This window comes from Austrofundulus limnaeus, unplaced genomic scaffold (assembly GCF_001266775.1).
Source record: "Austrofundulus limnaeus strain Quisiro unplaced genomic scaffold, Austrofundulus_limnaeus-1.0 Scaffold156, whole genome shotgun sequence".
In the NCBI taxonomy this organism is placed as follows: domain Eukaryota; kingdom Metazoa; phylum Chordata; class Actinopteri; order Cyprinodontiformes; family Rivulidae; genus Austrofundulus; species Austrofundulus limnaeus.
This window is the reverse complement of record NW_013952558.1, coordinates 611,115-619,750: the sequence shown is the minus strand read 5'-3', so window position 1 is coordinate 619,750 and position 8,636 is coordinate 611,115. Positions and strand designations below refer to the sequence as shown.

At 36.8% G+C, this 8,636-nt stretch overlaps 1 protein-coding gene across 2 annotated transcripts in view; it reads left to right on the top strand.

Annotated features, from left to right (window-relative positions):
* Nucleotides 1–4,560: 4,560 nt before the first annotated feature.
* shroom1 (shroom family member 1) overlaps nucleotides 4,561–8,636 on the top strand; it is a 37,677-nt gene continuing 33,601 nt past the window's right edge. For both annotated transcript variants that reach the window (XM_014016836.1, XM_014016835.1), the window contains exon 1: nucleotides 4,561–4,746. The gene's annotated coding sequence lies outside the window, so the exon portion shown is untranslated. The remainder of the gene's footprint in view (nucleotides 4,747–8,636) is intronic.

The following is an 8,636-nucleotide window of genomic DNA, read 5'->3' as shown; positions in this document are numbered from 1 at the left end:
TTTTTTTTCTAACGTCCTACCAAAACTTGCTGAAAATACTAACTCTGGGCCAAATTGTATTTGAGCTAAAATCATGGGTTTATTTGTTTTGTCTGGACAAGAAAGTGCAACAAAAATTTTAGGATGTTTTAGGGTGTTTTTTTTTTACTTTGTAGTTTTTTTTTTTTTTTTTTTTAATTAAATGCAAATTCCTGTTTGGCCCAGCTTTTGTTGTTTTCTCCTGTTTTCATTCCTTCTGGCTCCCTGGTCTTTACTGCAAGAGGAGGGGATACTGTTATTTTCTCTTACACTTGAATAAGAGAAAGTCAGAGGAGGTCTTATTTTAATCTATGCAGGATTTTTAGAATAAAAAAGTATCTGTTTTTTGCAAGGAAAGAAAATATAATTTTAAGACGCTTGGGACTTTTTTCCTCTTATTTTATTTTGTTTTGCCTCAGTGAGAAACCTGTTTAACTCAAGTTGCCAATGCCTTTTAGCTTTTGCAATTTTGTGTACTGATGTATTATATGTGTATRTAGGTTTTTTTATTATTATACAGTAATTATTATCAAACAAATGGCTTTTAGTCCCTTTGTACTTTAAACTGGAGGCAACTTTTCTCATAGAAATTCCTCTGTGGGTTTTGCCAACACAGTCTGTCTTCATACATTGGTACACTTTGTAATTTGAGGTTGGCACCTCGTGTTCCTACACTATCTTCTAATCATTTATTTAAAAGAAAAATAGCATTAGAGTAAATCCTAACAGTTTGCAACTCTTATTTATTTCTTCCCCGATGCTCATTTTATTTCCGTTCTGCCTACCTTTTTTATTAAATAGGAAGCTGTAAATGGATCAGAGTTGACAATGAGACTTTTTTTTGTAAGTAGTAATTCATTTCTAACTCAAAGAATCCAGGGTAAGATGAGATTTTTTTCTCACTAGGAAGATGTTAACTTGTGCATGTTTCTATTTAAATACAGTTGTATAAATTGTAAATATAACACGTCTTAAAGAGTGAATTTTTACTACAGGTTGGCATTTTTATTAAATTTAAGAAAAAATGCTGTAAATATATTGTGAAAGACTTTATGCACATTTTTTTTCTCCTCTGAGCTTTTGTGTTGTTGTTCCCCAAAGTTGTTGCAGATGACAACCCGGTCTGTCAACACTGTATATCAAATTGATTTCTTTTTGTTGTTGTTTTTCTTACGAGCTCGTACACTTTGTCTTCTTATTCACCGTCTCGTATCATGGTCGCCACATAATCAGTGATGTCTCTAAATCCAATATTTTGTCTTCTCTGTATTTAATATGGAGTTGTGTATTTCATTAAGTGGATATTGTTGCTCTCACCTAAAGGATGGATGGGATGGCATGTACAGCCTTTCTGCTTCTTCCAAAAGAGAGACGTGTATTTMCTGTGTCCCTTTTGAACAATTGTTCCAATGCGTCTTTTCAGACAGAGGTATTTCTCATCAGAGCAGTTGTAGCAGTTTATACAGTATGTTGTATAACACCTTTTCTATAAGGCGTCTCCAGAGTGAGACTAGCAGCATACACTAAGTTCAATAATAATCTCAACTGGGCTTAGTTTAAAGAGAACTGATGATAGAGATGCTATATATGATGGATGCAATATGAATTAAGGTACCCTTTGAGTTTGATCTTCAAACTTAGGTTATGTAATTTAAAGCATTGTTGTGAAGTGAGTATTAATTGTGACTAATGAGAGTCTGTCCTGAATATTCTTTGTATTTTGCCGTATTGAGAATAAAATATATATGGATATGTTTAAATGAGTGCTGATGAATTTTTGTTAACAGTGTTAGGATTTTTTTTTAAAGTGCACCACCAATTTTTGCCCCTCCTGGCACTACTTTATAGACGCAAATTGATTCAAGATGGCCTCCACAGCAAACTTACAATAACYATTTCCGTCAATTTGACAGATATTGAGCTAAAATTCAATCTGGTAGTAGCTGAGAGTCATTCCTGACACTTATGAGAATGACATGTATACATATGATACAATGTTGCATGAGAGATTTGAAGAAAACAGCAACATAAGATGGTTTAGTTTAAATTTTTAGCATGGAAGGTTTTTTTCTGTTACTGTGAATATTGGTGAAAAGGGGAGCCATACACCAACATGAACAATAAAATAATGAGTCATAACGAACAGAGAGAGGCATGACACAAAGTTTGTGATGAGTTAAAGGCTCCCAAATACTCAACACTTATGTTTATGGTTGAATTAATAATTCAATTTAAAGTTCACACGAGAGGATGTAAAAAATGGCAGGTTGGCGTTCCTGGATTGCGATGTCTCGGTTTCGGATGGAAGACGGTTGGAAACTGGCGTATATCGTAAGCCCACCCACACAGACCAATATTTGCGTTTTGACTCCCACCACCCACTGGAACACAAGTTAGGAGTGATCAGGACTCTGTACCACAGAGCAGACAGTGTCCCTACAAACCCAGGAGCCAGGGAGAAAGAGAAATCACACACACGACAGGCCCTGSAGCAGTGTGGTTATCCTGACTGGGCTTTCCTGAAAGCAGACAGGAAACACAGACAGGATTCCATGCAACCTTCAGGTGAAAATGAAGACCCCAAACCCAGACCCAAACCAGTGGTTATTCCGTATGTTGCGGGTGTTTCGGAGAAACTAAGACGTTTATTTTCTAAACATGATGTCCCAGTGGCTTTCAAACCCCAAAACATTACGGCAAAGGCTGGTTCACCCCAAAGATCCGGTGCCCCGGCACAAACAGAGCAATGTTGTATATGCTGTTAAGTGCCAGGAGGACTGCGACCAGTTATACATCGGGGAAACAAAGCAACCACTGTTCAAAAGAATGTCCCAACACAGACGAGCTACATCTAATGGCCAGAACTCTGCAGTTTTCACTCATTTACAGGCCAGCGGTCACTCTTTCAGAGATGAGGATGTTCTCATTCTTGATAGAGAGGAACGTTTGTTTGAGAGAGGAGTAAAAGAAGCCATTTTTGTGAAGAAAGACCGTCCATCATTAAACAGAGGTGGAGGCCTCCGTTTTCAGTTGTCCCCCTCCTACAGTGCTGCTATTGCCAGTGTCTCTCCACCCGCTGTTAACAATAGGTGTTAATTAGGTGTCAACGATAGCCATGTGATGTATCAGTCACATGGAGGCAGGACTCAAAAGCCTGAATTTTGCCTGAAACTCTCAGACTGAAGAAGTCTCTTGGAGGAGAGACGAAACGTTTCATTAGAGAAGAACCCGTCCAGAAGACCTATACAWTTTTTTGTTTTTGATTAATAATTCAAGTAAATACAAAGATGTAGCTATTTAAAGTGAAGTTATACCCCTAAATATGTAATGTCAATTGTACATGCAGTTGTTTTTGTGACTTACTCAAATAATTTAGCCTATTTAGTCTACAAACACATGTGTGGTTAATCTCTCTGTGCACAAAACCATTTAAAGTAGTTTATATAGCTTTGCATTGCAGAGCTTCTTACGAATGATTAGCTTCTCAATCCTACAATGTGCTGCCCTCGAAAATTTAACTCTTATCCATTTTCCTCACCAGCTTTTTCCTCGCCAGGATTTTGTTATGCAAACTGTGATTATAGAACATTATCATAAGTTTATTTTTTACCTCTATTTTTTCTTTTATATTTTGCTTTACTCACTGTTGCATTTGAAAGATTTGCATGTTCTTCTCAGCTATTGACAGTTTATTAAATTATCTCACAAATTTGAATAATTTCACCAATACTTTTACTGTAAATATTTGTTGTCATAGCCATCTTATCTGTGTATTATTGGTATTAAAGACTGCTGACGTCTTTTCGGACAATTGTCAGCTCTCTGTGATATTAGAGCTATGCAGTTTATTTATTATTTTATTATTATTTTTTAAATCTTTGTGTCTTTTAGGAAATATCTTTTAAAATCTCATTTGGGTTTGTGCATATACGATTATTTTTGCAAACATTTCATGTGTTTTCTATTTTCTGTTTCTGCTTTTGTGTTCATTTGAATTAATTTGTGTTATTTTGTGGCACAGTTTTGTAGTCTAATTTGTCACATTCTGTTCTCAGATAATTTTTATCTTCTCTGGACCATATATTTTACATAGTAATTGATTGCTTAATTTAGTTGTTTTTTTAAACTTTGGTAACTTTTCTAAGGAGATTTTAACATTTTAGGTTTTTGAGGAAAATTTACATTTAGCTTCTGCCTTATGAAATGCAACTCAAGAGTTTATTTTGTAGGTTTAAATTAAAAATCTTAATAAAAAGGGGTCTGACTCCATTGTTTTTTGGCTGTTTACAGTTATTAAAAGTTTTACTTGGGAAAAATTGAGCTGTATGCTTACAGTGTTGCYTAAAGCAGGGTTAAATCTGATATTCTCACTAAGCGTAAATTAATCAAAACAAGACAGGCAAATTCACATTTTCCTCGATCTTCCWTTAACGCCACCTGACCAATAGGATGTCGAGTCTTCTCAACGCTCCCGCCCACCGCGGAATCTGATTGGCTGAATGGCTCCTCCGTTACCTTTCATCCGCTCCTGTCCCGCAGGGAGGGAATAAGGTAAGCTATCTGTGGCAGTACAGGAAAGCTCATTAGTTGTTGCCAGGCTCACCGTACACTTACAGAAAAGGTGTCTGGTTCTGTCGAGTCCTTTCTTTTCCTCGGTGTTTCCGGGTCGAGAAGAGGAAAGCCACTCGAAGCAAGTTTGGAAAGAAGAAAGAAATCGTGAACGAGCAGGTAGGTGAAGTCGGGCAGCAGCAGGTGTGTTTTAGTATCGCCCAACTCGGTTTCGCTTCCTTACTGTCCACTTTCCTGCTACTGTTTTTAGTTTATTATTACCTACAAGAGTAATTGTTTAGTTTTATTGTTTAAATATCATCCTTAAAGTAAACTTTTGTTTTTAGTTGTAGATAAATGAAAATCTTGGGTCATTCAAGGAAAAAATGATGTCCTCGAATGAACTGCGACCTATCTCGTGGGACTTGAAATGTTATACCAATATTTGTACTCCAATAAAAGAGGTGCTGTGGTTTTTATCAGCATTTAACCCAATGGATTCAGAAGGCTTTAATGTTAGCCTTAAATTGTCTGATTAATGGGTTAGTTTTAGATAAATTAGTGATCAGAAAGCAGTGAAACTAAAAATTCACTTTTAGTGATTTTTAATCAATACTTTGAGCCATAAACTGATGTAATGGGCTGGATATACAGCTGCAGCTCTAACCACTGTCATCAACACATTTAATTGCTGTTTTCTTCTTGTTCTCTTGTTGCACAGAGCCTGCTGTTTGATAGAAATGCAACTGTCCAGCCTCATCTCCTTGACTCAAAGTGATACTTGGCTGTGAATAATGCACAAGGGGGCCCTCTCTGCCAAATGAGGGGGGACTATGTTTTATTTAAAGTGGGAACAAAGCACACCGTCGCTGTGGCACGGTTGCTCCGAGGGGAAACCAGACACTTGTTTGTTGATGCAGTCATGTTGGTCAGATGGTGGATGCAGGAGGAGCACACCATGCCCAGGCCGCTGACCCTGGCTGCACAGATCTTTTACACAGACAGAAACACAGAATACATATTCATTTAGGCTTAAAGTGTACACAAAACACAACAAAGCACCYGTTGATTCGATTTTTGCGTTTGTTTTAAAAACTACGTCAATTAAAGCAACAAAATGCTCTATTGCTTAACTCAAAGCTTAATTACAGTAATGCCGTAATGCCACACCAAAGGAGGTGTTTTTAAAAACCTGCATTGATGAGTTTTTTTTTGTTTGCAGTCAGTTTAAAGAAGAAAGAGCCGGAAACAAAAGCTGGAAGTAAACAGAAGAGCAGGGCTATAAAAACCAGCAGGGTCATAGGGGACTTGCATGTAAACGTAGCCTGGGTGTTGAAACACAAAGCTCTTTCGTCATGCTTAGGTTTGTTTTACAGTCTTTAAAGAAAGGAAAATATAAATAAAAAGGTAATGGCTTCAGGCTTCGTAAAGAAATGACACATTGTTTATTGGTGTGGAAAACTACTCTTGGTGTGTTTGAGGAAAGGGTTAAGACTCAGATGTTTACATTCTTTACGTGACCTTTTACCCACCTCTGCAGGAATGAACTAACTGGTCTGGCAATGTGCATTCTGTTCAAATAATTATATGTTTTCTATGCAGCACCAGTTTACACCATTAAGGCAAAAAAAAATGAATTAATAAGCGAAAATGTCTAATCTATAAAAAATTGGATTACAAACAAAACATTTACCAAATGATCAAATGCTGCTGAAATTAAATCATTACAACTGTGCCAAACGTTGCTTTGAACCTCGGTGAAGGCATCAGATAAAAACTGGTGGGAAGGTGTCATATCTTACATCTGTTAACAGTTTGTTGGTTTTTGTTTTTACTGCCCCTATTGTTCTCAATTTCCTGTTAAAGGAATCACCAACTTCTTGTTTTCTACCTGCATGGCCCGAGACTTTCGCAGACACTGATGATTGTAGGAAAATAGATATTTCTTGCYATTGCAAAGACTTAAGTAGAAGCAAAGTAATACTAAGAGGGGAGGAATTTCTTTTTTTTTTTCTTTTGCGGTGCAAAAATTGATCCAGATTGACCACATTCATTTAGAAATAATAAACRGTTAATCATATTATCTACTTAATTTAAATCTGCTGCTGTTGTTTTTGTTGTTAAAATAGCAAAAGAGAACAGGGATACATGGGAAATAATAATAATAAAAGAATAAGACTGTGCCTGTTGAGTTAGGCTTAAAGCAGAGGAGCCCAAAGTGGGGTCCGCGGGCCAAATTTGGCCCGCCAAGCCATTTGATTTGGCCCACCAACAGTTGCCACAATTACAAGGTTGTAAGCTGTTAACCTATAGAAACACAGTATTTCCATTGGTCAAATGACTATATGAAAGGGCTGTGAAGGTAGTTTTCATTCATGGTGCTGACTTTGTCTTTGATTTATTAGGATAAAACATGAAMCATGAAACAACAACAAGAAATATTAAGATCAGATTTAACCACACATATAGATTTACACACTTTATAAGGCCACAAAAACTCATATTTTATCAATTTATGAAATGTCCCATGAGCCTTTGCTACTTGAGCGTATGGCAGACTTTCTCCAAGTGCACAGAATAAAACAAGAGGGCCATTGCACAGCTTAATCGTTAAAAATAAAGGACTTTATATTAAAAAGTATTTGTATTTCAAATATTAAATTACTGCATTTGGCCCGCAGCCCCCGATAGATTTTCATTTTGGCCCTCTCAAGGAAAATGTTTGGGCACCCCTGGCTTAAAGGAAAGGCAATTTTGTTGACCAAAGTCCWTCTTAGACGTATTATCGTTGTGCAAGAGATAAGGAAACAAGTCCCAGCTGTTCCAATTGATGGCATTATGTCATGGAGAAGAAGTTACTCTTTAAGGGTTTTGTAACATTGTGGTTATACTCTCACATAATAATTAAACCGTGCTTACTGTAGGGTTTAGTCAACATATTCTTGAGTGATTCTGAGGTTTTAGCGATAATGTCCTTGGGAAGACTGATAAGACTGATGGACAGTTTATAGTATGCTCACAGGTATTCTGCTATGTGGATGACATCATCGAAATAACTTCTTGGAAGGTCACATCAAACATTGACGAGAATATTAGGGCAGATCATTTGATTCTGTTGAGTGAGAACCCACAGGAGAAAAGCCTATTTACGCTGGCATATACAAGTTGATTATCTCTGCAGGATTAATAAGTTATTGGAATTACACACACATAACAAAAAAAAGTGTGGGTTAAATACCAGGATGACAAAAAAGAAAAAAAAATAGAGGAATGCCTAAAATGCGCCAAGTCTAAAAATGAGGTGCAACTGGCCATGCCTGTTCGAGTTTTGCTTTTGATTCACAGGCTACAACAGAAAACGTTCTCCATTAATGAATTTCTGATTTTTATTTTAATGTTAAGACTTATGAGTAACAATAAATGTTTATGTATAGGCTGCACATTTTTCCTGTTGCTGTCTTTCACTATTGGTTGCTTTAAGAGTTCTGTTGTCTTCCTCACATGGTTAACATCCCTCCTTGTTGGGAAAATAGTGGGTTTACATCTCCTGAACCCTCTAAAATCCCATGTCTACAACTCAATCTTTATGTAGCTTCTTCAGCTCTCTGTTTTCACCTCTGAGWCTTGTTTCGCAGCTACAGTTTAGGGGTCTTTCTGTAGCCCACGGCAATGGTTTTAAATCCTGGGTTTGACCATGCACTTGTCAGTAATTGTGTCATCAGACCCTCCTTCGTTTGTTGAAGGAGCAGAAAGGTTTCCTATATAATTTAACAAACATAAAGGACACAGGACATAAAGATGTAGAAACTGAGAAAAATGAATGTCAAAGGTCATTGGTGGTTGATACAAGAGCTCGTGAGGACTGGTTGGAAACTATATGTGTTTGTGTGTGTAGGTCTACTCATTCTATTTCTCTGACAGGACCACGCCTACGCCATTATTTCACTCTTTAAGACCCTCATTGTAAAAAAGTAGTTTCAAATGACAGGTATTGGTGCAAGAGTGAGTAGCCTACTCAAATGAACTGTTTTTAAAAATACGTCCTGTTCTGCTTATATATATATATATAT